At 38.8% G+C, this 27,258-nt stretch overlaps 1 long non-coding RNA gene across 1 annotated transcript in view; it reads left to right on the top strand.

The window, feature by feature from the left end:
• LOC122813293 overlaps nucleotides 1-6,485 on the top strand; it is a 741,409-nt gene extending 734,924 nt beyond the window's left edge. Inside the window, exon 3 of the long non-coding RNA XR_006366655.1 lies at nucleotides 6,350-6,485. This is a non-coding gene — a long non-coding RNA (uncharacterized LOC122813293). The remainder of the gene's footprint in view (nucleotides 1-6,349) is intronic.
• The last annotated feature ends 20,773 nt before the right edge of the window (nucleotides 6,486-27,258 follow it).

Genomic DNA, 27,258 nt, shown 5'->3' with positions numbered 1-27,258 from the left:
ACTAGAACAGATTACAGAAAAGGAAAAGTGATGCATGCAAACCTTCACCCAGACTGTGATCTTCCATGCATAGACTGGCCATACTGTGCATCAGACATAGGCTTGCCAAGTAACAGAGTACAGAGGGGAGGATACAGTTATCATCATTTGCGTGGATGGGGAGGACACAGTGTCATGTGTCAAGTGTCATCCATGGGCAATTGTGTGTGTTGGTATGGCTGAATCTTTGTGCTATGTGTGTGTCAGATATGGGGAGGGGGGGTCTAGTGTCCACTGAGCAGGTAGGGGCACTATCTCCAGTTTTGTGCATGTGTGTGGAGCTGAGCCTTGTGGACACATGAGCATATGTATGTACTCTGGCACAGCCTCATTGTGGATGCTGCAGCACTTTGGTAAAATCTTATAGATAGGTAAAGGCATCCATAGGAGACAGATATACAGACTGTGCATGGTCCAACCACAGTTGTGCCCTCTCCTGTGAGGGTCAAAGGCATTATCCAGACCTTGCATAGAAGAAATAGTACTACATGAAAGTGAACAATGGCCTGTACCATGAAGCCACATCATATGTTATTCCTCTCCACAGTGGGTAGCAGAGTGCTAGTGGTGGCAGTACATGTGCTTAACCATGGCCTCCCCTTCCACACTAGCGCTTACCACTGGAGACAGAGATGGAGCTGTAATGGGAAGTGCATCTGCCATGATGCCTTCATGTACAGGGGGACCTAAACTATTCAACCTGCCTATACAACATGTCTATGACATTGCACATGTGGGACATGCACTCCACCAGGTCATCATGCACACCTCATAAAACACATACTATTTCAGTATGGACTACAGTGGTGTTAGCCTGCCCCATATGATGGTAGTGCACATTCAATTGAATATGGATACCATGATAGCTAGCATGAGTGGGGTGCGGTACCCACTGTGTTCACAACCAGTGGCAATGACATCCACTCATCTCTTCCCCATGCTCACTGAATCTACTAGCAAACAACAGGGACTGCACTGTAGGGGATGGGAATTTCCCTTCTCAGGAAGACCTATCTGAGACTTCTTGTCCTTCTTTGTCATCTTGTGTGCCTGGCATGGGTTCCACAGGCACAAAGGCTGTGTCCACAGACTGGGATGGGCTGCTTTCCATTATGCCTTTATCCAGTTCTGACACATTAATTCCTGACCATTCCAAGTTTGGCTGACATCATTGCCATAGTCTGAGTCATCTCCAACATCCATCAGCAGTATGTCCTTGGTGGAGGAACCTGATAAACTGTTTTCAGTGTGTACAAGTTGATCATGTAGATATGTTTGTTTAATTGCGTAAAATATTTTTTTATTGATAATGGATAAGAGATAAACAAGCAGCAAGCTGGTTGAGCTGGACTGGGTGAGATTAGGTCAATTTCATAACAGAATGGTTTTATCTTTATTTATTTTCTATTTGTTGACTGGGTAGGTAGCCTGGTCCATTAACCCTTTTCATCCATAACCGTGGCTCACAAGTAGCACACAGAGACATACACTCAGTTGCTTTATAATTGTAAGGACAATACAACACAATAGGATAAGTATTACAGTAGGAAAACAGTAGAGACTAGGATTTAACAGTAGCTAGAGAATATCCGACAATAATCCATCCTGGAGAGCAAAGACAACAAAGATTATGTACAGTATTTATGTTATTGTTATGGTAGTATAACAAAGACTTAGACAACACAAATATGTGCAGTAAATACATCAATTTTGTAGTTATTTACATTATTATTACAATACAAATGACACTTCTGGTTTAAGCTGTGGGTGACTCATCATTGTCACCATACCTGTTAACAAGAAATCTGGACAAAGGCCCACTGTCAGGGACATGTTTTAAATATTGCTCTTATTAACTTAAAACATTGCTAGAATATTTTTAGCATGGAATTTTCTGAAGGATATGAAGTCTGAGACTCAAATGCATGTCATTGTGACTTCAATCCACTTTAATTCTGTATAATTTGGCAGAAAAACAAACATTTTTGTGTTGAACAAACCAAAAATATGAAGCAAAATTCTGGACATTATTTAAAAAACTGGACAGTTGAAGTTATGACTGAAAAATGTGTGACTAGATTCATTGCTAAGGTACTTGTGCCAGGAATCTTTGAATTCCTTAATTGTTGAAAATATGGTAATTTCATTAGAAATATGATTCCAGGTTGCACGGTCACCTGTTTTCTATCTAAAGTTGTGGGAAGCTGTCCAGTATAATATTGTCTTCTTGGCTACTTCATAATGAGTATGTTTCTTCCCTAATTAGCATTTGGGTAGTATCCCATATTTAGGATTTTTAATGGAAAGCAGCTTAACAGAAAAATCCCCTTATCATTAACTGGCAGACAGTGGAGTTCTTTAATGAGGATGTTGAGATTTGTGAGGGGGTCAGCCACTAAGACAAATCTTAGGATATGTTTTCTGCAGTCTGTATTTAATGTGCATTATAGGCAGAGTGTAGTGAAAGTAAAGGTAAGCCATGTTCAAGTTTTGGTAGGGGAATGAGTCCTCTGGATGCAAAACAAAGTAAATGTGAGATTTTGTAACAGAATTTAAGCTGTGTAAGTGCCTTATTTGCAATGTAGCCTACATGGGTTGTAATTATAGTTCAGGATCAAGCCTAAGTATTTGTATTTGTATTCAATGATGTTTGGGATAATATTGCCTTCTGTGTCAGTTAATATAATGTTACGTAGCTTAGCTGCTTTTAGGGACAAGGCATATAGCATTACATTTGTTTTTCTTCTGTATAGCCTTAGTTTGTTCTTGACTGACCATTGACAAAGTTTTGTGAAACTTGTCTGTTGGTGTTCTTGTAGATTTATTGGCTTGTATGAATGATATATACCCTGCATAGAAAGTAAGATCTGGCTCTCTGTGTCTGTGATATTAACAAAAAGTGAGCAAAGAAGGAGTTGTACATTTAGAGAAATAGTGGTGAGGAACATATTTATTTGTGAAGTAACTACCCCTCAAGGTCTGTGTTTTAGCAAGCAAGTTATTTAAATTGTTATTTTTATTACAAGTGAGGAGAGCAACATGTTAACTGAAAAAATAGTATTTATTCCAGTGTCTATTCGTCTTCTTGGCCTTAGTCTTTTACTGGGTTTGTAGCCCACAGGACTAGATTAAACAGACCCCTTCCTTTTGATTCAGTGTACTAGCCATCAAATGAGAGGTTTCATTTTCTGATGCTGTTTCTGTTATTTCCCCGTATTAGTGGGAATGGTGCATGCACAGATAGGTCAGAGAGCTCTCCATGTAGGGGACCTCATTGTGTCATACTTGTCAATATCTGAAGCTTTTAATGATGATTTACCTATTTTTAGTTTTATTTTATTAAGGGAACTTGAAAACATTTTCTATTGGTGTCTATAATTTAGGATGACTGAGGCTGAAGACTTTGGAGTTTAGGGAGAATGTGAACTCAGGATATTATTCAATATCAACTTGGTTTTCCTGTGTGACCTTTTTACTCATTGTTTTAGTTTGTTAGTTGGGATATTTTGTAGACACCCTAATGTTTATGGATATCAGTTGGGTATGACAACCCTGTGTTTCCAAAAGTCAAACATTCCTCTTATGCTGTGCTGATGATGCCATAAGAAGGCAGAAACATGCATGACCACAGCTAGAGGGGTTTGGCTTTATTGGCCTGAAACTGTCCATAATAGACTTAAAGGTAAAAGTAAAAGAAAAAGTCATGGACATTCAGAATTGCCATTTAGCTGAAACACCTGATATCCTTAAGAGGTAATTTGCACATATCCCATGTTGCCTCTGATACAAGAGGTTTAAGGTATCACACAGTGGAAACTCTAGATTTGCTAGATTTTTCTTTTTGTGCTTTTTAACCAGAATATATTGTTGAACATGGGAGCAGTTGCATTAAGGAAATGGCTGACGTTCACCATATTCAGTCAAAGCAGTAGCATAAAAAAACATGTTTTAATCAGTATATGAACACAGTCATATCATAAAATGGACAGAATATGCCAGCACTGATATTATCAACATTTGGCTTCAGAGATGTTTCAGTAACCTCAGCTTTCTGACAAGAAAGAGCTGCTGAAGTTCCACCATGACCTTAAACATCTTTTTTTTGGAAGAAGCCCTTGCTTCTGGATGTCATTAAAGATGTCCTTTTTCTGATAAACAAGTTAATTCCTCATGAATGTTTGGTACATATTTAAGGTCTGTGAGCTGTTAGTAAACTAGGGTAGGAATGTTGAGTATTTATTTCTTAACTTAAATAGACTGAGTCACCTGAACACAAATTTATGGATCTTGTTTTCAAGAATGGGAAGCAAACAGCATACTTTGCTGGAAAATTTAACAATGATTGTAGATGTAGTGAATAATGTCACAAGACTGGATCATAAGTGTCAGACCTCTGGACAAGTAAATTTTTATGGTAAAATTGTCCTGTTGGGATACATTAGACTATTTTTATGTGGAGCATTAAACATGGTAAGTATTATGCCTTTCTTAGAGTGGATGATTCTAGAGATGTGGTTTACCTGCTTCACCTAGGGTTGGAGTACATTAGATATGTTTTGGAAAAAGTAACTATGTGGTTTGATTGTTTAGTTGAATTTATGAAGAGGCTGTAGAGAGTTTAGGGCACACAGTCCTGAAGCAACAACTGACACAGACTTTCAGAGACACTCAGCTGGATGCAGCCCTGAAAAAGCTGTAAATCTTGTTAAGAGCTATGGCTATTGTTGAACACAGACATTCTTTTTCACTGAAAAAAAAGAAAGAAAAGACACAAAAGCATGAAGTCTCATTTAGCTCAACAGCGTTTGGCAAATTAGATGAGGTAATTCAGTTGAACTAGTAGCCAAGGTCTTTGCAATATCAGACGTTAAGGGGGAAAATGCAATCTTAACATGATTCCTTAGCAAATGCAGGAACTGCTGCAACTGCAATATGTTTAGTTTTTCTGTAGTTTTTTGCCCAGCACCAGCAGATGGGAATAAGAGTTCTCTATGGACCAACAGGCATTTTAGCTAGATACCTCAGACCAGAACATGTGACTTTGCTGGGTTACATGTTATGTAATCAGCATTTCACACAGACACTACATAGTTACTGCTGAATCTACAGCAAAAGAATTTAAGGGATGTTAAGGGAATATTAAGTTTATAAGACCAAGAAATGCATAAGAAACAAACTATTATGATCAATGTGTTGGTTCAAAGGGCTAAAGTAATAATTGCTGCAAGGTACTAAGCCAGTGAAGGCAACAGGGATGGATGGAATGGATGGGAAAAGTAAGAAAGAGTACTGCATGCTATAGTTATCATATTAGTTACCATTTACACTATGAAGCTGTCATTCTACCCACCTAAGCCAGCATTCAACTGTATTGAAATGAAAAGTGACGCTGGAGAGGTCTGCATTTTCAATAAAAGGAATTACGCAGCTCTGGAGTCCATATGCTAACCAAGTAAAATGTTAGTGCTTAACTAAATCCATGTTTCTGAGGCATTAGTTGCACCAAGCAAGGTTGTTCCCTCTTTCTCCCTTTTATTCATGCAATATCAATCATATCATTGCTTTTATATTACATGCTTTCTTTGTAGTATTTCTGGAACTCGCAAGATGAAATATGTTTCTAGCTATCTGTATCTATCTATGTATCTGTCTGTCTATCTGCTTGTGTGTCTATCCATTTTCATACGCATCGTCTGCTTGTCTGATTATCACAAAGCATTAATGAGGAAGGTCCACTTTCCTCTGGTTCTTTTACATGGCAAACCCAAGGTGGCATCAATACAGATAGAAGTTTTGGCAGTGCATTATGGATATTTTCTGCTTTTCAGTGACATATGTCTTGACATCTTTAATAGTCACCTGAGCTACCACATCAGAATGGACATCCTATCAGAAGGATGTAGTTTCAAGCTTCCAGCGGCCCATGATACAACACTACAGCATTAGTACTGGAACATAGATTCAAGTGTCTTACATGGAGAATGAACCCACAGTCTTCTGCTATACATAATATCAGTTACTAAATCACTGATACTGTCTATTTTCTGTAAAGTATTAAAGGTGGCATGATCTTGCCATTACTGTTGTGTCCTGGCTGTTATATATGTTACTTAAACATTGAGAGCAGCTGTCTCATGCTTAATTTAATTCAGTAGGTTATGAGTACAAGAGGTAACATCAAAGACATTAGGTCTTCTAAAAGAGACTCTTGTTTCATTATAAAAATGTTGTTTGTAGCATATTTTAAGTAACTGAATATGACGGCCATGTAGGTGTTTTGTAACATAATATTTATTTTCTTATTTTGTAGAATTGAAAAAAAAAAAGATCTGATCTACTAATCCCAAAATATAGAAGGATCATATAAAACATGGTCACTCCATCTACAGCACCAGAACTGCAAATCCATGACATTACTCAGTTCTGCAGCATTTAGGAAAACTGACACCAGGTATGTGTAATAACGAATTTCATTTTTTTAGGTTATTTTTTCCTTTGTGTTAATTTTCTTTTCTTTTTTGGATTTTTATGCAGAATGTACTGAAACATAGACATTTCATTTGTGCACAGCATACTGAGTATTTTTTACTCCCAATCAATTCTTCATTTTTTTGTGTGATGTATCTGTTTATCTATCTAGCTACATATATATATATATATATATATATATATATATATATATATATATATATATATATATATACGCTGTATTAGAAGTGCCTTCAGTCGAATGGTGCTACACTGAAGTACAGTTTCAAAAGGGCTAAACATAAAACAGGAACGTAGTGAACTGACATCATCGAGCATCGACCGGCACATGTAATCCAACAGCCACATTTCCACAACAGCAAATGTCAAACCATTGATAGTAACATGGTTCGACAAGGGGGCAAAAAGATGTTTTTATTTTTGACATTCAAGTTCAGTGATGACCATTCGATGGAAAGCACTTCTAGTTTTTGATAGTAGACCTATATATACAGGTGTACCACATGTAATCTAAAATGCCCAATGTCGACTGTAATAAATTGAACTCCAAAAGGTCGAAAACTTGGAAGCAGCCTAGGTGCAAGCAAAATCTAACTTCTAAAAACAAACAAACATAATTTTTTCAGGGCAACAACACCTCTTTCTACCCATGTGGGAGGCTGTGGCCCTCACCCCCCTCCTGCTTATTATATATATGAACTCCAAGATCATACAAAAATAGGTTAATGGCAAATTTCCCAATCTCTTTATTTGTGTGATCTTGCACACCTGCCGATTAACTGCCTGGCTGACCATGCTGTTGACCTAACAGATACTTGATACAATCACTAGCACGCAATGAGTGCTGAATGTGTTATAAACAGCAAAAAGCATCCCCCTTTTCATTGTCGTCTAACATGACTATCATGAAGCCAATTACTTTTTCACAGAATTAAACATCTCAAAAGGGAGATATTTTATTTATTTATTTTACATTTGTTGACCAGGTTTGTCTGAATGAGCTAAGTAGCCCTTTTTCAGTGGATGTCCAGGGAGAAAAGCTGCACATGTTCTACAGATTATAATTTACAAAAATAAGTAAACAACAATTGGTTTACAGAAAATATTCAAAGCAACATATACATAAAAAACAAGGATTTACTATAGTAAACTAATCATTATGTCTGTCAGATTTAGCATCCTATATCATTCAGAAGAACTAACAATAGTTTTGTCACCAGATGTAAAATCTTACATTATGCAGATAAGAATTATGTAATGTGTTTAGTTCAGAGAAGTTAATGTGAGACAAGGTCTAGAGAATTAGAGATATTTTTTCACTGTTAATGCTAAACAAACTTTGGGACTATAACACCATGCCGTTTTTTCTTATGTTTGCATAACAAGCTGCATGCATGAATCATATTAGTGGAATGCTTGTAGATCAAAGTACATTTAATTCCCCAAAGGGCATTGGATTGAGGCAACCTTTAAAATTTGATATCACTGTATTTTAAATTAAAAGACTAGAAATAAAAAAAGATACGCACTGTTATCTGCTTATATAAAGAGGTGTGATTGACAGTTTTCTTACTGGTCACATTAAGTGGCTCAGAGTTGTGCAAAATAAACTCAGCTGCATTGAGCAAAGAAAACAAATTGCTATTGGGCTATTTTTCGCAAATGCATTATTTTTATGTGCATTTTTCTCCAGAGCACACGTTGTTTAGTTAACTATTGTAATGTATAACTTTTAATTAAGTTTGCCCTGACTCATACAGCTCACTATATTCCACAAACACACACACACACCCACACACACACACACACACACACACACACACACACACACACACACACACACACACACACACACACACACACACACACACACACACACACACACACACACACACACGCACACACTATTTTGTTGTGATTGTGTCTGTGTGGAAATGGATAACAAAATGAAGGAGACTGATGACCTGCCTCCTAGGCTGTGTTATAAAAAGGCCACCAAATGTAACTATCCCCCCTTCAAGCAGTTACTGTTTTTACCTCCACCATCTGTAATTGTATAGATAGATACTGTTATGGGGGGGGGGGGTGCATTTGGGATGTGATGGACAGCAGTGAAAAAAAAAAAGATCAGGGACTAATATACCAGTTGAGAAAGAGCGCCCCCTCCCAGCCACTTACTTTTTTGTTCAGGTATGATTGGTTAGTGCTGATCCAAGCTAAACTATCATAAACTGGTTCACAGTTTACATGAGGTATGTTGCTTAAAATGTTTTTTTGAGGCAAAGTGAGTAAAAAGGACAGACAGAAGAATTAGTAATCTGGTGCAGCAGTTTCTAAAATGTTAATATTTTCCTGCGCTACTTTCTACAGAACCACTTCCAAGTATTAGGGGTGAGGCTACTGGCCATTGGCTTTTGGCATAAGGAGCTGAAAAGGCAACGTTTCAGAGCTGTCTATCTTTATATTTTCTCCTCACCCCATGAATATCTCCACTAGTGGCTGCCTCCATTATCTTCCTCAAGTTCATAAATAATTTCACACTGTAGCCTTTAGCCACCTATTCAGTGGAGATAGCTGGCGAAATCTACCACTGGCTTAACCTTCATATATTAGAGTGTTTACTTCACACAGACAGTGATTTACAAAAGCAGCGGTATATGTTGAATACATACTGCACTTGATTTTAGCCCAGTTGAAGTTGAAAAGGAGACTGTGTTTGAAAAAGGCAATTGCTTTGCCACTATTGACTGCAGAGATCGTGTTAAAACTGTTATCAGTCCTACAAAAATAGGTCTAAACCACATGTCAAGCATCCTGTTAAAGATTAAAACCTAAAATAGTGGATATTGGGGAACTTTTTGAAACTGTCATTCTTTACAGGTAAAGTGACTTGAAAATACACTTCATTGGTAACCATTTGAAATGTTAAAAGACCAGCTTTAGCAAGGCCTGTAATGCTGAAACTGAATGTCCGGGAAAAAAACAGTGTACAGTGTACTTACTAAATACAAGATTGCTATTTCTTGGAAAATTCCATTTTCCTTGATAAATCTATATATATATATATATATATATATATATATATATATATATATATATATATATATATACACACACATATATATATATATATATATATATATATATATATATATATATATATATATATATATATATATATATATATATATATATATATATATATATATATATATATGTGTATATATATATATATATATATATATATATATATATATGCCTTTCTACAGAAACATATCTACGTGTTCCCTGTGCTTTCTCCTGTTAACCTGGTGAACTTGGGCATCCTTAGGCAATGTAGCAACTGCCTCATGTACACCGACAGCCCTCTCCTCTTACCTTCCAACACTCAGACTTGTGAGAGATGCACTTATATATCCAAACTGGAAGCCACACACTCTCCAGACAAGACCGGAATAGCTGGTCAAGTGGAGAAGATCAACACTTGCATCACACCACATGGAACACATAGCCCTCCAGAACACACACCAGGACTGCCTTCACATAAAAACACAAAGCACATACCCACCTTCGCATAGGCTCTCAATAAAAATCTACCCAAGCAGCAGAGACCTCAAGGCAGAAACGCACTTGACCACCACAACACAACACTAATCATGAGATACATAACTCTCCTAAATAGTGTACCACTCAACCAAAGTCCCTAAGGCAAAACAGCATGCCCAACACACTAGTCATAGGTGACTTGATAGTGAGACACACTGATGTCCCACTCACTAGGTTGAATAAGGAGAAAGTAACAGTCAGCTGCCTGTCAGGTGCCAGGATCCGCCACATAACGCACACACTCAGGTCCCTCAACAACAGGTACATGTGACTTTGTCATTGTACATGTGGGTGTGAATGACCTGAGACATACCTCTCTGGACTACATGAAAAGAGACATGGAGGAGCTCTCAGATTATGTAGCCCAGGTGGGTATGACCCTAGCCCTGAACAGCATCCTACCATCACCCAGAATTATACCACAGAACAAGCAGAAAATGATTGATTTCAACAAATGGCTATGTTTCTGGTGTCATTCTAAGGGGATCCAGTATCTGTCTGCCTGGGATGACATGATTGACAGACCTCGATGGTTTGCCAGAGATGGCTTGCATCTGTCACCCCTGGGCTTCTGGATACTGGCCAAGGCTCTTGTCACTGCTATAGTGCCTTTTTATGTGGTGTTCCAAAGACCAAATTACCACCGTAACAGCTACAAACAAATGCAATCTGAGGGTCATGCTGCTCAACGCTAGATGTCTAAATCTCAAAATGCACTCACTCGAATCACTCCTTAAAATGGAGAACGTTGACATTTGTACTATAACAGAGATCTGGTTGAAGGCAGCAGAAAGCACCCCTGCACTACCAGGGTATAACTCATTCCACACCGTTTGGCCCCAGAACTTGGACTGAAGCACCAAAGGCGGTGGTGTTTCCATATTCATAAAGGATGCACACACCTCCAGACTGTTAGCCCAACATAACGCATCAGAGATACTTCAGGTGCAACTAACATTGGGTAAGACGGCAATTTAGGTCGTAGCCTACTATAGGTCCCCAACCATGTCCCAAGACTCACACTCCACGTTCCTAAAAACCCTGGAGAATATTAGGGTCCAACCCAACACTCTCTTACTAGGTGACTTCAGCTACCCCTCCATTAACTTGGTAAACTACTCATGTACCAATACACTTGCCCAATGTTTCCTGGAGTTTATTAATTCCAATGCCCTGGACCAGCTCTTTCTTACCCCCCACTAGAGGTACCAACATCCTTGACCTGGTCATTACTAACATAGGTGACCACTGCTCTACACCATTAGTCAGCTCCTCTCCACTTAGATCCGACCACAAACTAATCACCTTGGAAATCCACATCCCTCCCACCCCACCCCACCCCACCTGCAAAGGTAACCACCATGAAAAACTTCTTCAAAGCCAACTTTGGGCTCCTAAAAACAGAGGTGGCTAACTTCACGGCACCCATGCAAATGGAGAATAGTTGCATGAGCAGAGAACCGTACAACAATGCACTGTACAAACATGTACACAAATGCATGGATCTTGCCATACCCAATAGAACCAAGGCATTCTCCTCCAAAAAAAGGAAGCCAGTCTGGTGGTCCACTGCCATAAACAAACTCTACAACAGAAGGAGGAAACTGATGCGGAATAAGGTGAAATCCCAAGACTGGAAAAACTCCCTTATCAGCCTCAACAAAAAGTTGAGATCCCTCATCAAATCCTCTAAAGCTAGCTATTTAAACAGAATTGCAGCAGATAGTAAAAACAACCACAAGGCCTTCTATAGTTATGTAAAGAATCTAAACGGCAATACCCAGATTTGCTCTGAGCTACTGCACAATAGTGCCTCCTATACAGAGCAAACAGATATTGCCAGTATACTGGCCGTCAGATTCAGTGCCAACTTTACCCCTCCCCCTCAAAGGACCAATCACAATACCAGTAGATTCATATATTTATTTCCAGTTTGATTATCGGGGAAATCCACTCCACTGGGCCCAAGGGACCCATTTTCAGTGGAGGCCCAGGGAGAAAAGCTCCAAATACATAATACAGTACAGATATAGTAATACAGAAATGTAAAGATACATTATCTAGAACAATTTGCAACAAATGTACATGCAGTGTTGCACAGTAGTCAGGCAAACATCATTGTAGATGATCTTAAGGGTTATACAGGTTAATTTATATGAGCACTCATTGCATAGCATGTGGGGAAAACACTTTACATACACAACTTTAAAGTAGAAATATAAAACCTTTACAAGTACACATTTAAAGTATGAAACTATTTACAATATTTACACAGCTGTGATGAGGGGTAGGTAGCTCTAGGAATTGAAGAGAGCTTGGATACAGTCATACAAAAACAAACAATGGGAGATTTAGAGAGATTAGGAACCTGGGTGAGAAGAAACAAAAACATTTTATGGGCAAGTAGTTGGGTGGATTTAGGTAGGGTGAAGACAGGTACATTTCCATTTAGTGGACAGGTGTTTGAAAAGCTGGGTTTTGACGTTTTCTGAGTTTGGTATAATTCTTAGAGTGGAGGGAAGAGAATTCCATTTTTTACCTAGTGAGAAAGAGAGGAGGATTTGGCCAGCAGGACGTTTGGGCTTATGGATAGCTATCAGGTTTTGATGTTCGGATCTGAGAGTTCTATTAGGGGGGTAAGGGGGAAGGATGTTAGCTAGAGTTGGACATTTAGAAGGGTGAAATATGAGTCTATGAGCAGTGGTGAGTTGGAGGTAGTTTAGGTAGTTTGGGAGTTCTAGCCAATTCAGAGATTGTAGGTGAAGGCAATGATGGATGGAATGTTTGGATTTGGTGGCAAATTTAGAGATTTTATTATAGCAGTTTTCTAGTTTGGAGGTGATGGAGGAGGACAGGTTGGTTAGGAAAGGAGCTCCATATAGTAAGGAGGGCAGAAGATGGGTAGTGGCCAGAGTGTGCCTAGTAGAGTGTGAGAGAAAGTGATTATTTCTGTATAGTATACCAAGTTTTTGGTGGGTTCTCTTAATATTTTGCAGAATGTGGATGTCAAACTTAAGGTATTCATCTATAGTAATGCTGAGTAGTTTGGCAGATGGAACCCCTTCTATAAGTGAGTTGGTTTGACTCAGGACTCTGAAAGTATCTTTGTTATAGGAATGAGTCTTTGTTGGGGGGGGACAGTAAAATTGAGTCTTTGTTGGGGGGAACAGTAAAATTTTAGATTTATTGGCATTGAGAGAGAGGTGGTTTTGGCGCGTCCAGTTTTCGGTTGTTGAAAAAGCAGTTTGGGTTTTAGTGAGCAATTCAGAGAAGTTAGAGGCAGAGCAGACCAAGGTAGACTCATCTGCGTATTAAATGATTTTGGCATCAGGAATTGCAGAGTGAAAGTTATTAATAAAGATGTTAAAAAGCACTGGCCCTAGGATAGATCCCTGAGGTACACCAGTAGGAGCTAAGAAGGGGGAGGTGGAGTTTTTCCATTTGACTGACTGTGATCTGTTTGATAGGTAGCTGGAGAACCAGGATAAAGTGCTTGGTGAGAGATGAAGATTTGAGAGATGAGCGAGGAGGTGTTTGTGGGAAACAGTATCGTAAGCTTTGGACAAATCTAGCAATACAGTAGAGATCAGGTGTTCAGAATCTCCGGCTAGATTGACAGTTTCTAGGAAAGACAGTAGGGCAGTTATGGTGCTGTGGCCTGGGCGTAAGCCATGTTGGGTAGGTGTAAGAAGATTGTTTTGGGTTAGAAAAGGCATACGTTGGAGAAGGATGCACTTTTCAAGGATTTTAGAGATTGATGAGAGCAGTGCAATAGGGCAGAAATTTGAAATATTGGTGTTTTTGCCTCTTTTGTGGAGAGGAAGAATATAAGCTGAGCGCCAGAGTTTGGGGACATATGATTCCTTTAAAGATCTGTTAATAATGATGCTGATTGGGAGAGCTATACCGTCAGCAGCATATTTTAGGAAAGAGGAGGGAATATTGTCAAGAGCATTAGAGCAAGGTTTAAGTTTGCATAGAAGGTTTTTTATAAAGTTAGTGGAGACAGGTTTGAGTTCGAACATAAGGGAATGATTATTAGGGGAAGTAGATGGGGAAAAGTGAGAGACTGGAAGGTTGTTGTTGGGGAATGTCTTGGTTAGGTCTGATATTGTTTCTATGAAAAATTGATTAAAATCTGAGCTGATTTCAAGGTCTGATTTACTAGGGTCAGGACAGGGGTTATTCTTGGAGCCAGGATTGAGAAGTGAATTTATTGATTTCCAGAATTGCTTAGGGTTTTTGTTGTCATTAGACTGGAGCCTAATATAGTATGATTTTTTATCCTTGGTGATTAGCTGTTTTACATGGTTATGAAGTTGTTTGTATTGAAGGAAGGTATTGGGCAGGTTATTGTTTTGGTAAAGCTTTCACAATTTGTCTCTTTGGTGCATAATTTGTTTAGTAAGTTTGGATAGCCAGGGAGCTGTATTAGTTTTTATTCTTTTGTTTCTTAGTGGGGCTACAGAATTTAGGGTGACTAGGAAGACAGAGTTGAAGTAGTCTGTAGCACTGTCATGTGGGAGGGTTTTTAGAATTTGCCAGTCCATTTGTTTAAGCATATTGGAGAAGGTTGTGGGGTTAAAGTTATTAAGGTTGCAAGTAAGAATGTATTGGTGCTGGTGAGGAGAAGGGTTAATTGCGCGTTGAATGAAAGCAGGGAGGTGGTCACTAATGGAATCAGGAATTGTACCAGAGTTAGTTATTTTATTTGGTTCAGAGACTAGGATCCAGTCAATAGTAGATCCAGGGGGGTTAGTTTTGTTAGGTCGGGTGATAGGGTAGATTTTTTGAGTGAAGTTATAGAGGTTAATAGACATGGATGGAGAGGGACTATTGACCTTGTTCCAATCAATATTTACATCACCTAAAATGTAGGTTTCTTATTTAATTTTAGTAAATGCCCAGTGGAGGATATCTTCAAGGATAGCTATGTTGTTACCAGGAGATATATGTAGAGCAATAAAGCAGATGTTTTTGTTTGTTCAGTTTTAGTAGTCCAGCTGTAAGTTCAGTGTTATTGAATTGAGGAATTGGAATTTGGAGGGGAATTAAGGTAAGTAGGTCAGAGTAGACTAAGGCAGTACCGCCACCTTTTATATTTAATCAGTCATTTCTAAGGATGTGAAATCCTGGGGGCAGGGTCCCTGAATCAGACATATGGGGTTTAAGCCAAGTTTCGGAGATGGCTAGGATGTCTGGTTGGTTATGACTTAGCCAAGCTTGAAATTAGTGGACTTTGTTGTTGAGAGTCTGGGTGTTAATTGTGAAGATTTTTATGGAGCTGTAGGGTGTGGGAGGTACAGGGGGGTATTAATAATGGTATTGGGACTGGGGTTGGGGTGGATATCATCGGCTAAGACTAGGTTGTTGAAGGAGTTAATCTTGAGCCATTTGTATTTGAAAACTAAGAATTTAGGAAGATCTAAGATTAGTTTATGTGTCTTTTTTGTAGCAAAGGTGGAGAAGATTTTAGTGTGGTGTAGAGGCTTAGGCTGGAAGAGGGAAGGGGAGATAGAGTGGAAGTGAGAGCAAGAGTAAGGGTAAAGTTGGTGTGTATGGAGGTTATTTTTGTAGGTAGAATTGGGCAGGCATTGGAGGAGAATGAGGTGTTATAGCATAAGGGAATTAGTAAAAGAAGGAGGAGGCAGGGGGCCAGGTGAGTGTGGAGTATTATAGAACGCATGTTTGTGCAAGGGGAGAAAGATTATATGTAGTTGTGGAGCAGAGAAAAGGCTATACAGGAGTGAGGGTTTAGGAAAAGGAACAGATTTCCTTAGAATTGTAAGAAGGGAAGGGGACTGTAATTGATTAGGCAAGTGGATAGAGTGAGTGTAAGTAAGTGGGCAGACTATAAGTGGGTGGACTAAGGAGGAAAAGTATCTATTGGTTATTTAGGGAGGATGGGGGGATGGGAAGAATAAATGTAGGAGTGGTGGGGGTGGGTGGAAATTGGAGGCATGGTAGGGGAGCAGAGTGAGCCCGCAGGGTGATCTGAGCGGGGTACAAGTAAAGGAAGAAGGGTGTGAGAGAACAATCTGTGAGCTGCTGATAGCTAGGTTGCTACCAGAAGGGAAAGGGTAAGTATAGAGCTGGAAATTCTGTGTTGCTGATAGTAGGGGGAATAGCTGGGTGCAGTTATTAAGCAAATTGGTGGTACGACTAAGGAATGTAAGATCAGTCTTAAACAGCAGAGATATGCATTGCGAGATTCTAAGAGGGAGAGAAGAGTGTGAGAAACAAGCCTAGTAAAGGGAGCAACCTGGACAGGGAAATAATGTTACAGCTGAGCTAGAGATAGGAGATAGCTATTATAGACATAGGGAAGGCCGTGTTAACAGTTGCAGGAGGCAGCACAGGGACAGGAAGGTTTGTTTATTAAGGAGTGGAGAGGGGTATGGCTGCCGGGTATCCTGGCTAGGTCACTAGTTTTAATACTTTATAATTAATGGTATTTATGTATTTAATAGTTAGTATATATGTTTAATATAACACACATAGAAGTTATGTTAGTAAAACTACAACTTTACTGCTAGGTCTGGGAAACACATACTTTCTTGCTTCCCTTGGTAGCAAGGTTTTTAACTGTAAGATGGCAAGTTTCTGTAGTTTTAAGGATGAGTGGCTAGTAATATTTGTGGGGGTCCTTATTCTCCAGGCAGGTAGACCCTTAATCTTAGAGCAGGATAGGAGAATGGGAAGCATATGAGGGAATGAAGCATTAGCCATGGTGGTGCAGCAGTAGTGCTGTCATTGAGCGTTGTCGTAGATTGCCAAGCACCCAGTATTACTGCTGCACAGGTTAAAACAGCACTGTCCAAGGCCAAGAATACAGCATCTATGGGACCTGAGAATATCCCTGGTTGTGTTCAACATAAAATACAGAGTGAACTGGCACCTCACCTGTGTGCCCTGTTCAATCACAGCCTCACCTCAGGCTTTGTCCCTACCAAATGGTGCACTGCTACAGTCATCCCTCTCCACAAAGGAGGAGTGACTACAGACCGTGGGAACTATTGCCCCATCAGCCTGACGAGTCTGATATGCAAAGCTATGGAACGCATCATCATGGACCTAATAAAGAAGGATATAGGGAATCTCCAAACCCTGGATCCCACACAGTTTGGCTTTGTGAAGGGTAGATCATGCCTACTCAACTTGGGCAACTTCTTTGAGTCAGTCACCAGAGTTGTGGATGAAGGCAAGGTGGTTCATACAGCCTACCTTGATCTGGCCAAAGCTTTTGATACCATTTGCCACTCAGTAATCATAGAAAACTCACTAAGCTTGACATCAACCCCTATATATATATCACTAGGTGGGTTGCAAACTGGATCACAAATAGAACCCACAGTGTGAAAGTAGCTGACTCCAAGTCATACTGCCGACTAGCCATGATTGGAGTCCTACAGGGTTTGGTCCTGGGTCCTCTCCTGTTTGGTATCTACTTCTCAGATGTCCAGGCCAAAACAAAGGGACTTTGGCTGACAACGTTTGCAGACAATTGCAAGCTGGGAGCTATTATTAACTCCCCAAGTGATGTTGACATCCTACAGAATGGCCTCACTGAGACCAAAGATTGGTCTCAGAACCATGGCCTTAAGCTCAATGCCAAAAAATGTCATCCCCTTTGGGAAAAACCTGGTTCCCATGAATTACCACATTGATAGTAGTCCACTGAACATGGAAGGCATTATAAAAGAGATCTGGGAACACAGGTTGACAGCACCCTCTGTTTTGATAACCACATTGCCACTGTGGTCAGAAAGTCCTTCTGTGTGGCACATCTCATTACTTATGGTTTTGTATCCAAGAAGAAAGAGGTCATTGTCTCCTTCTACTCTTCCCTCATTAGGCCAATCATCGAATACAATGTCCCATTTCACATGTATCTCATTACACACCTGCAACAACTGGAGAGGCCAAAAAAGTACCTCACAAAGAGGATCCTAGGCCTTAAACACTTGTCCTATATGGACAGACTCAAAAAACTCCAACTATTCTCTGTCTCATATCTCCTACTTAGAGGCAATCTCTGCTTGACTTACAAAGCCATGTCTGGCCCAGCTCTTTTAGAAATGCTACATCTAAAGAAATCCCAATCCCTTCACACCACACGCTCCAGAGACCTCAACCTCATTACCACAATTAACAGAACATGCTGGAGGGACAGGTTCATAAGCCAGAGACTGCCCATGCTATGGAACAGACTTCCCATACATGTCAAGCAGAGCACCTCGCTGACCCTCTTCAAGGGAAATCTTGATGGGTGGATGGGAAACAGAAAATTCACCCCAGGGATCACTCCAGTGGCTCTACTCAACAGAGGCACTGGGAACTAAGGTCGAGTGGCAATATGCCAGGGTAATCCTATGGCTAGGCTTGTAAAGGCCCCAGGGCCATTAGCCTAGTACACACCTATGAACCTATGAACACAAAGGACACAGAGGGATTATTGCCAGACTTTGACCACAAGATCACTTTTTCTAGTTCATTTCACTCGTAGTCATAAATCTATTCTCATATAGCTAAGCCACCTCTGACTGATCTTAGAGCTTCGATCTGTGAAACAGTAATGTAGATCAAAGTAATGAAAAGGGCTCCTTATTGTAGGGGGAGGGGGCTTGCCCTCCTGCAAAAACGAAATAAAGGAGAATAGTGATGTTTGATATTCGCTCTTCTTCTTCATTTTCGGTCTTTTCTTTCCCAGCATGTCAGCACTTGGCATTATGAGTGCCAACCTTTCAATAAGGAGTCCTTTTCATTACTTTGATCTATGTTACCGTGTCACAGATCAACGTTCTAACATCAATCAGGGGTAGCTTAGCCATATGAGAGTAGATTTATGATTATGAGTAAAATGAGCTAGAAAACGTGTTCTTGTGGTCAAAGTCTGGCAATAATCCCTCTGTGTCCTTTGTGTTGTAGATATGTTTCTGTAGAAAGGCACATCTGCTCAGATTATTTAAGGATTACTGCACTGATTATGTGAGTGGTGGAAAGAACAGTGTGCTTCTGATCTAGATACTACACTTCTAGTCAGCTAAGACAAGACTTGCAATAACAGCGGCTTGCATTACTGTCACAGATATGTTTGTGTTCATGTATGAATGTAGCACACACACCTTCAGTAATATAGTTTTGTGGTCTTGCTTTTATCATTTATATTGTTTTCTACATCCAAGCTGTACAGAAGTAACAGGAAATTAATACAGATTTTTAAACCTAGACTTCTCTTAATATATAGTTGTTTAAAATCAACACAAGACTATTTCACAAACATTAAAAACCTGTACATAATGAAGTCCTTCATATTTGTATCCCATGCAGTCTTTGCTGGAGACTTGTACTTTTTCAGGACTCCTCCTTAAAGACATCAGGGATAGGAATCAGTACTCTCTGCATGCATGAGGTGTGAGAGGAACTCTTGGCATTTTTTGTTAAATCATAAATAACAAGCATAATCCGTTTTGAAATGCTAGTTGAGTAATACGGTTTGCTGGCTTTGTATGTGTTGGATAACTGGCTTTTTCCTCCGTTACTGAAGCTGTGATTTACTAATGGAGGTAAACTGCCTTAGTAAAGAAGCATTTATTTTAAATGCCATTGTATATTTATAGTAAATATCAAGACTCAGAAATGTATTGAAACAAACTCCTCCTCTATACTGGTCACTTCCTCTGTGCTTGAAGTCACATCTTTATGCTTTCTTGAAAGCAACACTTTCAGCCCTGCATGCTCACATTGTTCTTAAGTCTTACTCCTCAATCAGTGACCCGACAAGTCAAACCCATTCAGTCAAAAGTGGTTAACTGAATGGGCAACTTACTGATAGGGAACAAAACTTGCCTCAAGATTTCTGCAGCTCCTAAGTTAGTTGTATTACAGGTAGTGGTACAAAAGTCCCCCTGTAGCGTGGTTCTAGACAGGCTTTGCCCACACAGAAAACCAAAATAAAATGGTTGGGTGGTCAGTCAACTGGACTTGACCAGATGGGCTACTGTCAGTCAGGCTGTCCACCATTTCCATTCTTAAACTTCTCCCCTCTAAAGCCACCAGTTATCAACTGGTAGAAGAGCTGCCGAAGGTTGCAAAAAAAGTTATCATTTTGAATTTATTTTAGAATAACCTTTGCTATTCCAACACTCCGCTTAAGAGAACATTATGTCACTTCTGTTTGCTGCTAAGCAGCTTGCTCTCTATGCCTGCTAGTATATAACAGAGCAGTGTAGATGGGTATGACATTTTCTAAACATAACAAAATAAGCTGTGTACACTGTATAGTATTTACAACATATTAAGCTCTATGTAGTATAGTATATACAGCACACAAAACTCACATATCAATACAACAGTATAACAGTATATATGGGTCTACTTCTTTTCAACAAAATTACAGTTTACCGAACGTTAGATAGCGACTCCAATAAATCCAAACTACACTTTAATGAAATGCCACTATTACGAAGCACTGTTTATTGAGCAACGATCGGCTGTTCAGGGATGCTATAGAAAAACAGGTGGTATGTTTTTTATTGTCAGTTACTGTTGTAATGGGAGTGGAACTTGTAGAGAAGTTGGAGCTTGTTGATGTAGTTCGTGGTACAGTGAGGATAAGGAAATTTCCCCTTTTCCCCACTGTAGTGCAATCACGGAGGCTTGCCTGCAAAAAATGTGTGTCCACACTATGTGGTAGCGTTTTTACAGCTCACTGATGTGTATTTCATTATACTGTGTTTTCGTTAAAGTGTAGTTTCAGTTTATTGGAGTTGACTATGTAACATTTAGTAAACTGTAATTTTGTTGAAAAGAAGTAGACCCATATATATCCACACACACACTCACACACACACACACACACACACGCACACACACACACACACACACACACATATATATATATATATATATATATATATATATATATATATATATATATATATTGCCTTTGTTATATTAGCACGCAGACAGCTCATAGCGCATATGCATATTTTATCCAATCAGGTTCACAAGAGGCCTATAACCAGGAGATTGCTATAGTAAATGTTTGAGAATGTAGTGACATTTCTTTGATTTAATTGCATGAAATAGGAAATTAGTACTGGGGCTGGTCCAAGGGTAATACTATTATACTGACAGGTATGATTTCATTGGGATTGTAAGTCATAAATGGGATAAGATTTAGAATAAGAAAGGGTCCTAGTAATGGGGTTGTTACAAGTGCAAGACCAGTTGCTTGAGAAGTAAATCTTTAAACAGATTTTAAATTCTAGATGTAATGAGATATTTCTGGTGTCTTCTGGGACTGGGTCCCACAATTTAGCGATGTACTCAAGACGATCACCGTTATGATGTTTAGCCTTTTAAGTGAGTACTAAGTCATGGTTTATTGAGTGCAGTTCTCTGGAAGGTATGCACCAGTTTAATAACTTGCTGGTGGCAACGCATCTATATGGGGTATAGAGGATGTTATGGGCAGATTTAAAATTAGAAAAGGCTGAAAGATCAGTTAAATCCAGTTAGTTAAGTGATTGAAGTGCCACACAGTGATGTGTTTGGTTAATGTGGTTACTTCCAAACTTTGCAGTTTTATTATAAAATTGGTCCAGTTTTGCTAGCTGAGAGAACTGTTGGTTAGTGAAAATTAATGAGACATTTAGAAGACTAGTAAGTAGACAAGCCTGAGCTGTAGTCTTACATCCATATTCTTTTAGGAATTGTTTCACTTTATAGAGAACTCCTAGTTTCTGATTAGGTTTTTAAACCACACATCGGGTGTACTGATCAAATCTTAATCTATGGTCTGTCATACCTCAAAATAGTTTTATATTTTGTACTTACTTAGTTCTAGTATTATTGACTGAAAATATAGTTAATTTGCTCTAGTTTGATTGTTGGGTCGGAGATGAGTATATGCCATTAGTTAAATTTGGATTTTTGTGTTGATTCGTGTCACTGCTCTAAACGAAGAGACTTTATTTAGAGGAAAGCAGATCACTAGGCAGATAAGTGAATGGTCCTTTTTTGTTTTTTGTTTTTTTTTTTAATCTTCAACTCTTAGAGTTGAGGAGCATAGGGTGAGGGAATAGACCGGTCTCATATCCAGCTAAGCCACTGTGTGAGGCAGTCAGTCAGTCAATGATGTGGACTCTGGATGCATATGAATAAATAATGAATGGGAGAGAGCTTTGACATGGATCTGATTGGCTTAATTGTGTTTTTAGTCACATGAATGAATGCTGTGAATAGAAGTTATGGATAGATGCAAGTGTGAATGAATCCTTGAGTGTGAATTTGTGGATGTGTGGAGGTGGAGAACTGTAGATTAAAGCAAAGAGAAATATGTAGCAGCACTTAGCGTACTCATAAATTCATGCAGTTTCACAATCTGAAGCACAGATTATAGAATATTCTTCAGAACCAAGACACTTAATGTCATGATGGTGGTCACTGTAAGCCACAGGACACAGAGCTCAAAATGTAGACTGTGTAATGCATACTGGGAGAGGTGACAACCATGCATATTAAGAGTGAATATGGAAGGGTTTAAACATCCAGAAGTAAAAGAGAAACGTTTGTTTTTTTACCTTCGTTTCATCTTGATTTGTTGGCAATTGTTTTAAACCCAGTGGCACTTGTTTTACTTTATGAAAGATTTTGAAATCTGAACTAATAATTTTTGCCTTCCAAATACAATGATTCCTGGCAGCATTTCCATTAATAACTACAAAAACATTTTGCTTGATATAGCGTTCAGGCCTAAGTACAGTGCAGGCTTACTTCAAGCTCATTACCTATTCTCTGTGATGCAGAAACCGACAGTTCTTAACTGGTTTTGTGAAAATGTTTCAGATTTACTAATAGTCCAGTCGATCTAAAGGACCATTGTCAATGATGTCTCTCAGATACTTTGCACCATGTATCTCAGGACAACACCTTCCTAATGCTTTTTCTGTGCAGTCATGTGGTAACATAGGTTTTTGGAGCACTGCACTATGCTGGTTCACAATGCATTGCAAATGAGCCAGTGAAACATACCTCAGCAAATCTCATTAATGACCTTTATAATTAGTCGTGCAAAGGGGCAAGTTCAACTCATCCCCTTTCTAGTGAGTGATTTATCAAGACTCGATAAGTTGAAATCAGCATGTTAGAGCTTGACAAAATATCTGTCCATCCAGATTGTTGCTGTTCATACTGACAGCCCTTATTTAGGTCACTGTAATATTACCTAGGTCCCTTCCTCCACTCGTCACTGTTATAAGCTCACCCACAATATATTGTCTTACTATTTTTTTTAATTCAAATGTAATCTTATGCTCTTGCATTTCTTAAAGCTAAGTTTTTGCACATTAATCATTCCTCTAAATTTGTAAAGTTCTTTTTTATTTCATCCACCTACGGTGCCCCTTTTTTCAAATGGTTGTGTCATTTGTAAGGCAGCAAAGCTTCCTTCCAGGTCCTCAGTAATGTCATTCACATGGATTTTACAGAGGACAGAACCCAGAGTATTACCCACAGTGTGCTATTTGTAACTGTCTCCACTTTCTGTGTGGCTTCATTCCTTACTATTTGTGTACACACTGGTGTCCAACTAGCTGTTAACCCAAGATAACACACCAAGATGCACTATAAAGGTAGTTAACTTGGAGTCAATATTGATTGTGTGGAACTTTGTCTGAACTCTTGTAATGCCTAGATAAATTATATCCACAGACACTCCAGCGTCAGTGTCCAGTAAATAAAATGTATTTCAGTCTGTTGTTAGTGTATGTGCCTCTTCAGGTAGCACACTCACCTATGGCTCTTGTAAGAAGAAAGGGTTGTATGTTCTATCCCTGCTCCAGGTGTTTGCAGTAATGTTCCAGTACTCATACTACAATGTTGAGGGGGGGGGGGGGCTTCGCTTCTGAAATGCTGTCCTTTGGATGACAGATTAAACAGAGGCACCATCAGCCTGAGTTGGCGTTAGCTTAGGTGGATGTTAAAGACCTAATAATACCTATCAAAAAGAGTAGGAGAAGTTTACTTATTAATGAAAGTATGGATCTTCTTCACAAATTGCATTTTTTCAGCCATCTTTTTTTCCTTCCATCATTTTCCCCATATATTACTTTTTTGCATATATCAATTATTATATTGTGCCATATAAATTGCTTATTATATAATAATTTAAAATATCTATCTATCTATCCTTAATTTACATAAACTATGTACTACACTTTTGTCAGTAACTGAAATTCTATCTTTAGCCTGATTCTGTGACATAAAATAATAAAGCCTTGACAATGACACAGTCAATCTGAGTTTGATTAGTAGCTTGGGAACTGGAAGATCCAGGCAGAAGAGGGTTGCAGGGAGCAACAAAATACTATTTCATCTACTCTGGGGGAGGTACATGTTTTCCAGTGGCTGTTATATCAAAAGCAAGTAATACAGCCATAATTAGACAAATGGGCATGGCTTAACAACCTGGTGAAAGTAACTCTCATTAGCTTGTGTGTGGGGATCGTCATATGTTGGGGAGGTGTAGTTAGCCTTCCTTGTGGTGGTGCAGGTACATGATCCACAATGGAGTGGGGTTTAGGGCTTAAGGAGGAAAAGGCCCTGATGGCTGTCTCAATGATAGTCTCTGTGATCAGCTCTTGCCCTATGGGGATATAGGCTGATTTATCAGAGAAGGCTGATGGCCAGTATGCAATGCTGAGATAAATATGACTTTAAAAATTTGCCCTTAGGTAAACCTGCATAAAAGCATATGTAATATTTTCTGAAGATAGTTGATGTATCTTTCACAAATTACCTTTTTCTGCTGAAGAAGCTTAGAATCCTTACAATGTGTGCCATTTTATTGAATGCTCATTTCATTGAATGACAAAGGGTCAAATTTAGTTTATTGAAAATTCATTTGATTGAATCACAATTCATAGAAAACTGTAAAAGTCTATATACAGTATGTAATGCTGTCTTTTTGATTATTTAGTGTTATTAGCAGAGTGAGTTTACAAAAGTATGTGTGGCTCAGTAATGGCCACCATCAAGTCATCTGTCAGATCTGTAGACGTTTGTGTGTGGTGTATTTTTCTTGTCTCTGTGGTGGTGTGACCATTGACTTAGTATATATAAGTACTAGGGGGGTGCAGGTGGCTTGCTCTTGCAAAAAAAGAGTCTTTATTGTGATTCCATGAAAGCAGTATTCAGCAAAGTGACATAGACCTAAATCCTTCCACCCGTGGATATGCCAAAACAAGTGTTGTGCAGTTTATTTGATTCCAGTCCACAGACCCTTAACTCATAATCATAACGTTATATTTCTTTTCTGCCTTCCACTGCAGTTTACTGTTATACATTTGCCACAAAAAATTTCACATTCCAGGATTTTACTTAGCCATTAACATATTTTCAACTTGGTGTACATCTTTCTGAAGAAGTTAACAGAATTTCAATAACAAACATAAGAGAATTTGAGTTTATTACACTTTTGGAGTTCTGGATTATAGTAGTAATAATAATAATAATAATAATAATGCAAGGGACTGTTCTGATCAGTACTAACATCTATCCATAGTTCATATCATATAAACCATCCATTTTCTACCAGCATTTCTCATGAATGATACCCCTTTAGTAAACAATGTAGTATTTAAAACAATATTTGTCATTTTAAACAAACCTTCTTGTACGTGTTGGTTGATAATTATTTTACAATGCATGTGTTTTTTTTGGTCTAATAAATTAAATACATTAATAAAAACACCATCATAGCTCCTCTCTTATTGATTTTCAAGTACGTAATTATTCATCTGTATGTAGCTCTTTAAACAGTTAGGTTCCTTAGAATTATTACACATGATTGTCATTGTTGTCAAATGAGCCTTAATGTTACACATTCTCATCACATAACAACAACAACACCCATTTGCTAACCAGGTTGGCCCATTAGATACACAGTCCCTTTTCAGGGAGGACCAGGGAGTAAAGGCTGGTTACGTGACTTGCTTAAGGTCACCCAGTAGGCATTTGAGGGCTGAGAGAGTCATACACTGCACCACAGGAATTGCCACTCACAGCCTTAACTATCTGTGCCAACTGCCAGATACTTATCCTTGTATTACCTTGACAGCACATCCATCCTATAAAATAGGTAATCTATCCATATAGACATGGCACCATTTCACAATATTGCCTTACTTACACTGTTCATAACCCTCTTCTCTGTGAATGCTGAGAACATTAAAACACATTATATACATCTGACAGTATGAGGAGCATATAATCACATGCACAGCATTCAGCAAATCGTAATCCCAGAAGAACCCCAATTCTTTTTCCAGATCATAAAATGATAATCATTGCTACTTTAAGATTTTAGTTCCATTAAGTGGACTCATATTGGCTCCATCAGTGATAAATTGGTAAACTGCACCATTTGCTTACTATTAGTCGTGGCGTGATTTCTTACCTACCATCACTCAGTGTGTAGGCATATGTTTGTCTGAGTAGTTATACCATGACAAAATGCATGATAATACATACAACTGTTTCCCCCTTCCCCATCAATCCAGGCTCTAGTCAGTAACTAAAATTGACAAAAATTAAGAAATTCCATCTTCTAAACAATATTAGAAATAGTACCCCCACAGGGAAGAAGCCCAAGCCTCATGTGTACGCACTCACATGGTCCATAGTATGACAGCCCAGTCACTGTTGCCAAAACTGCAGAGAATCATCACATGTTCTCCACATTAGAGGTAAGACAAGTTACAAACAGCAAGAGAATTAGCCCAACCATTTTATTTAAAATCATCACTTTTTTCTGATAATAGAAGATTGACTTGTAACATTCATGCTTCAGTACTTCAGCATTGATCTACATGTAGCCTTCCACAGTCTACTATCACTGTTAAGACCATGCAGCCCCAAAGTTATTTTTCTAAAATAATTGTCATAGATTATACTCTAACCCTCCTAAATATATGTCCTCAAGCCTGTGTTTGGTGAACACCCCTAAAGGCAAGAACATACACAGCCATCCCACCTTCTACATAATCTTTAAAATGTGTGCCATCTTATTCTTACAGTTTCTCAGTCATTGGTTTATAGATACTTACTACTAGGCTATTG

The sequence above is a fragment of the Protopterus annectens genome, chromosome 10.part0, assembly GCF_019279795.1.
Source record: "Protopterus annectens isolate FY-2018-M chromosome 10.part0, PAN1.0, whole genome shotgun sequence".
Taxonomy (NCBI): Eukaryota; Metazoa; Chordata; order Ceratodontiformes; family Protopteridae; genus Protopterus; species Protopterus annectens.
This window is presented reverse-complemented; position numbering and strand designations above follow the sequence as displayed.